Source organism: Phalangium opilio, unplaced genomic scaffold (genome assembly GCF_054372755.1).
Source record: "Phalangium opilio isolate 3A_F unplaced genomic scaffold, DU_Popi_V2 ptg000209l_1, whole genome shotgun sequence".
NCBI lineage: Eukaryota > Metazoa > Arthropoda > Arachnida > Opiliones > Phalangiidae > Phalangium > Phalangium opilio.
In genome coordinates, this window is record NW_028324217.1 from 3,043,097 (window position 1) to 3,049,485 (window position 6,389).

Here is a 6,389-nt window from a genome sequence, read left to right on the forward strand (position 1 = left end):
AAGTATTTAATTCCAGCCAATCATCTCCGAGAAGAGTTTCTCAGACGATATGAGGAGATAAGTGTTAACAGAAGTATATAATACTTCTCTTCTTCGAGAGAAGTGTACCACCACCAACACAAAACGGGTACCGTAATTGTAACGTGAATCTTCCCAACCAACCAACATCAGAATTAAATTAACATTTATTATAGCAAGGTTAATTACTAAACCGACTCATGCACATACGCCATGTAAATAGTTAATTCCTCATCATTACTATATCTATTAGCGCTGCTTAACTATCATTGCCAAGGCGCGTGCATGCATGCGCTTGTGTGTTAATTAATTTTTGTCCCACGTCAATTAAGACAATCAAGGTTTATTGGTTAATTGATTGATTTCTGCATTGGGATTTAATAAATACTAAAAACAGTTATAGTTAATTCACCCTAGCACGGTGGTGCGATAGTTATATACCCATCTTAATTAAGTTTGATGAGCGGGATCGAGCAAATTAACAAAAAGGGTCTGTCTCCCTCGCCCGGGAAGAATCATTCATGTTACACAACTAAAGAATATTAAGAGATGATACAGAGTGGCTTTCACACTTCTTCAGTATTATCGCCTTCTTTTGTTAAGGGATTTAGGCCTTGGCGGCAGAAGAGACACGTGTTTAACCTACTATATAAACCGAAATATATGCGTACACAGATTTTGGTTTCAAATAGCGAGATAAGCCCTTAAAAAACTGCGAATGATGCGTAATTAGAGAAAAAAATCCTTCAACAACCTTAACGCTTATGAAAAATTAACATTTTTAGTTACAAGATAGACGAAATTGTACAGACTACAGAGCACGTGATTTGCACAGTTTTAATAGAGACATCTCAGTTGTGACTTCAATGACTATGGGCAAAACGTTATGGGCTTAGCTTTGGCAGTAGGCGGCCATATTTGGTACCACTTTGGGTTGGTTTTGGTTCTATTGGCAAATTATAAAGGGACCCACCTGTAAACAAGCCACAGGCTTAGTGTGGAAATCCCTTCACAGACCAAGCTTAGATTATTATTATTATAATAGCATGGGTGACGTCACACCAAGAAGTGATATCTATAGTTTATTAGGGAGAAGGTATAAATTCGCCTCCACATTTATAATCTATCTCTTTATCTCCAGTCCAAACGTAGACGTTTCCTGTCCGGACTGTTAATCCCCGCCGCCTCTAAATTACAACCAGGTGCAGCATCTCATTGGTTCTTGAAAACTCGTGCACGTCAGCGCGACGCGAATGAGTACGAAAATTACTTGTATTTTCCGACTGAGGAGAGGTGGCGAAATAGCCCGGTGCCTCCTTTTACGTCCCCCCTTGTATTTTGAAAGGGGGACTGGGACTATGGCCCACTTATACTTGGGCATCTTAAACCTTCTCCCTAGTAAACTAGATATCACTTCTTGGTCACACTAAGGCTTCTGATATAGATCTATGGCTATTTTCGTACGACAGAGGGAAAGATACCATATGGCGCTGATTGGCTACCTAAGAGGGGATACCACGTCCCACCCCTGTGTGTTGGGTTCTCTATAAGCAATTTATGGAATTATCTATTAGTTGTTAGGATCAAGTTTGTTTACTAAAACAAAACATAATATGTAATTGTTGTTCGCCTTGAAAAGTAAAGTAATTTAATAAATTATGATAATTATGATTGATCTTCAGTTAATTTTTTTTTTTTGGATTTTTATTGCATATGATATTAGGTGCTAATTTTTATGGCAATTATATTTGCTTAAAATCAAATTAAATATAAGGAAAGTTGTTAATTTTTGTTGATAATCAAAAATGGTTAATAATTGAAGTACATAATTAAGGAATTTAATTAGTGAATTGGAATTTATTCATTTCACGTTATCGGTCTAGTTATTGATCAACAACGGTGTAATTAACAATTATTATTATTAAAATTAGTTGAGTTTTGCATGACGTCAATGTGATTATCGAAATTTTAAATCGAAATAAATTAATTTTACGAGTCTGTTTAATTAACAAGCACATTCTAATTGAATTCAAGTAATTACCGAACTTAATTTAAAAAATCGAAATAAAGGAAACTTATTAGCCTGGTTATTGATCAACAACAGTCCAATTAACAAACAAAAACTTATTAAGTTTTGTTCAATATCGACGTGATTGTCAAATTAGATATTAATGGAATTTTTTCCGATTTCTATTTAATTGTTGAATTAAATAATAATTGATTTTAAACAAAGGGAAGTTATTAGCCTCGTTATTAATCAACAATGGTGAAATTGACAATTAAAAACCTAATTGAATTTGATTAAAAATCGATTAATACATCGAATTGAATTAAGTAGAAGTCAATAAGGAACGGAATGTACAGAACTAACCCTTTAATTTCGCTAATTTGCTTAATTACTCGAGCGCTAATTGTTGTAATCCCCAAGAATTCGAAATCGTTTGAAAGAGGAGAAATAGGACTATAACATACTCAGAGGACGTTCCTGTATCTCTAATAGAACCAGAGTTAAAAGGTGTAATGTAAATCAGCTAATGTTAATCCTATGGAGAGGACGTTAATGAACATTTTGCTTAATTACTCGAACGCTAATTGTTGTAACCCCAAGTTTTAGGTATCATTGGAAAGAGGAGAAATAGGACTATAACATACTCGAAGAATTTCCCTGTATCTCTAATAGAACCAGAGTTATTAGACTTCAAAGTCGTAATTGATTATCACAAAAAAAAAATCCAAAAAATATGCATTTCCACAATCACAAGCATTAAAAATCACCCACATTAATGTGAAATGTCGAAGATTCATGTGTAAAATAGCAATAGAAAAAATGTTTCGACAATGTGTGCATGCTATTAACGATGGTCAAAATGTGCATTTTATAATAAAGACGTCTGCCTTAAAAACATTAAAAAAAGAATGTTTTCGATAAAGGAAGGCATTTACACCAAATATTCCTCTAATAAGCTGCACAACTGTCTACCAAATGTAAAACAAAACAGAAAATAAAAAAAAACGTACGGTATGTTAGTCGGAAAATTCCAGAAAGTCCACTTTGCGAGCAACAGGTAAAAAAACAGGAATACATCCAGCTACTAGGAATCATTGTGTATCCACCATTTTAATTTCTCAACGCTAGGCACGCTTTGTAGGAGGAGCTAGCTAGAGACTAATCATTATATATGACGAATTTTACCCATAGCGAATTAATAATAATAAACCTTGCGCAAGACGCACCTAAGAACTCGCGTTGCTACCAACCAATGAAGTTGCAGTTAGAAAGACGCCATCAGAATTTTGAGCCTGGCCCACATAACTAGTCTGGGAAATAAGGATATTTTTTTAACTAGTCCTTGGGACCAGTGACCCCCCCTAGCGTCCCAAATAATAAACTGGTCTCCGGAGTGTTTCCAGGCTCCAGCCTTTGTTCTCCTATAGATTTGCTATTAATTAACTGGTCCCGAGGACCAGTAACCCCCAGTAATTGAATTTAAAAACTATAGTCCAAACAATTTATAAACTGGTTTTGGACCAGAAGAAGTGTGCTATTTCCCCAGACTGCTTAGACATAACCCGCATAGAAATTAACACGGGACACAATGATTCCTAGTAGCTGTATGTATTCCTGGCTGGTATAAAAAAGATTGGCGCAAGCAGCCCTGAGGTTAGAAGAGATAGTCTGCTGTTATTCACGATCGAGGATAAAAAAATGTGGTTCTTGCACGTGTCTAGCTCATGGAAAGGCCAACGTTTAATAAATATAACCAAAATATTTCCTCTAACCTACAACAACTACAACCGCACCGTCGAAGTCGTCACCGTAGAACATTCGAGACTTTTACCAAATTATTTTGCCCGAAAAGATATCCGGCAAAATTTCGTCGAAAATTAGAAATTACAATTTACTTTCACGTGGTCATTATAATTTTTACAGTTATGGCAATCAAATGAACCCCCAGGGATTTGGGTTTTTATTTTTTTTTTTTGCATCAGATGATAATGTCATTAAACTATATGTTATATACTTAGAATGTTGCTTACTGCTGTTAATAGGGGTCACTTTCGAGTACCAAGGCCGGAAATAAGCACTGGACACTGGACATTGTCCAATATAATTTTAAAATGTCCCATAAATTTTTTAAAAACTATGGATATTTTGACCAATAAATTTTTCCGAAGTTTTGTTAGCTTGACTATGAAGACGCGACACAATTTTTGGGCACTCCAGTGGACAATGTCCTATAAATTTTCCAGTTCAAGGGGGTATCACTATCACTGGACACATGTCCTATTAGAATTTTTTCTTATTTCCGGCCCTGGGGCCATTTTCGACCGAATAATTTAAAATTAGTTAGCAGACGATTATCGAGCAGAAAGGGTTCTGTTACAACAAGCCTACAATTTCTAACCCTTTGCTCTTCAATTTATATTAAGAACGAAGGCCAATAGAGAATATTAAAAAATACACATAGATAGGAATAACTTTTGCCTTTGTAGATCAAAGGCAATAATACCGTCTTAGCATCTTAGCACGATCAAAAATATAACATGTTACTCTACCAATCGTGGATCAGATTCTCGCCTCATTTGGCTCTGACAATGGTGTTATGGACCCCTCTCTTTTTTTAAAGGGCCTGTAAAACTACACAAACAATTTCTTGAAATGCGTCCGAGACACGTGACCTAGGAGAGGCGTGGTTATTCAGTCTTTGGACCTTACCGATGTATGCTTTAAAGGCCCTTTAACAAATCCGAAATAATGCCTTACTAATGTCCTAAGATAGTACGACCCAATTTTCAATACACAATACATAACGACAACAAGCTATTAATACTCAAGGCCAAATAAATAATCAAACAATACAAGTACAACTTACGTGAAGCCAATTTTGATGTTACAAACTAGGCCTAGAGTTTCCTATTCTTTCCCGAATATAATTGGCTAGATAAGTGACCTTCCCTTGATTTTATGGACTATACTGTAACATAATTTAAAGTTATATAAAATTTTAAATTAATACATTTTTTAATTTCTACCAAACATAAAGTACAGGTGAAAGAACTACATGGATTTGATTGGTACTTGGTAGTTATGTGTAAGCCTCAAGTTTGACAGAGATGATATATGGCGTCTGCAGTTGGCTGGTGTAATTACAGTGTGTCAGTCTGCTTTTATAATAAATCTGGATTTACAGGTACAGTCACTCATGATGTAGGGGAAACTTATGATATAGTGGTTTAACTTGGGTAATTGCACAGGTTTCTCTTTTACCAGGCAGAACGGATTTTTTTACTACGCATGTTTTTGATTCCGCGCCTGAATGGATGAATTTGAATAGTGTAGCGATATCTATTGGGATGGGATAATATTTAGTTATTATTATACTCAATGGCGCCATCTATGGGTGAGTTAATGTTATAAAATTTGGTATGACATTGAATTTGGATTATCTATGATGATAGTGACATCTGGTGGGATTTTATTTAGTTATTATTTTCAATGGCGCCATCTATGAGAGGATTGACGATGTAAAATTGGGGTATCGTTTTAAAGAGGAGAAATATAGGGCTCTAAAATAATCAAAGGACTGCTCTGTGTATCTTAAAGAACCAGAGTTAAATGGTGTCGTGTAAATAAGACCTTGCTAGTCCTATGGAGGGGATGTTTAGGAACATTTTGCTTAATTACTCGGGCCCTGATTGTCGTAACCCCAAGTATTAGGTATCATTGGAAAGGACAGAAACATGGCTATAACATACTCAAAGGACTACCCTGTATCTCTCATAGAACCTGAGTTAAAAGGCGTCATGTAAATTAGCCCGCGTAGTCCTATGAACATTTTGCTTAATTACTCGGGCCCTGATTGTCGTGACCCCCAAGTATTAGGTATCGTTGGAAAGGACAGAAACATGGCTATAACATACTCAAAGGACTACCCTGTATTTCTCATAGAACCTCAGTTAAAAGGCGTCATGAAAATTAGCCCGCTTAGTCCTATGAACATTTTGCTTAATTACTCGGGCCCTGATTGTCGTGACCCCCAAGTATTAGGTATCGTTGGAAAGGACAGAAACATGGCTATAACATACTCAAAGGACTACCCTGTATCTCTCATAGAACCCGAGTTAAAAGGCGTCATGTAAATTAGCCCGCTTAGTCCTATGAACATTTTGCTTAATTACTCGGGCCCTGATTGTCATAACCCCCAAGTGTTTGGTATCATTGGAAAGGGCAGAAACAGGGTTATAACATACTGAAAGAATTATATGGCTTAATATCCACCCCAAAGACAAATACGTACCTCAAAAACACATATCGGAAGCCAATTAGAGACCACGTTAAAACCATTGAATTTCTTCTGAAACAGACCAAA

The 6,389-nt window shown here is 35.9% G+C and overlaps 1 protein-coding gene across 1 annotated transcript in view; it reads right to left on the reverse strand.

Moving 5' to 3' along the window:
• Nucleotides 1-4,978, reverse strand: part of FASN1 (Fatty acid synthase 1) — a 51,455-nt gene extending 46,477 nt beyond the window's left edge. The window contains exon 1 of the mRNA XM_089854925.1: nucleotides 4,893-4,978. The gene's annotated coding sequence lies outside the window, so the exon portion shown is untranslated. The remainder of the gene's footprint in view (nucleotides 1-4,892) is intronic.
• Between the last annotated feature and the right edge of the window lie 1,411 nt (nucleotides 4,979-6,389).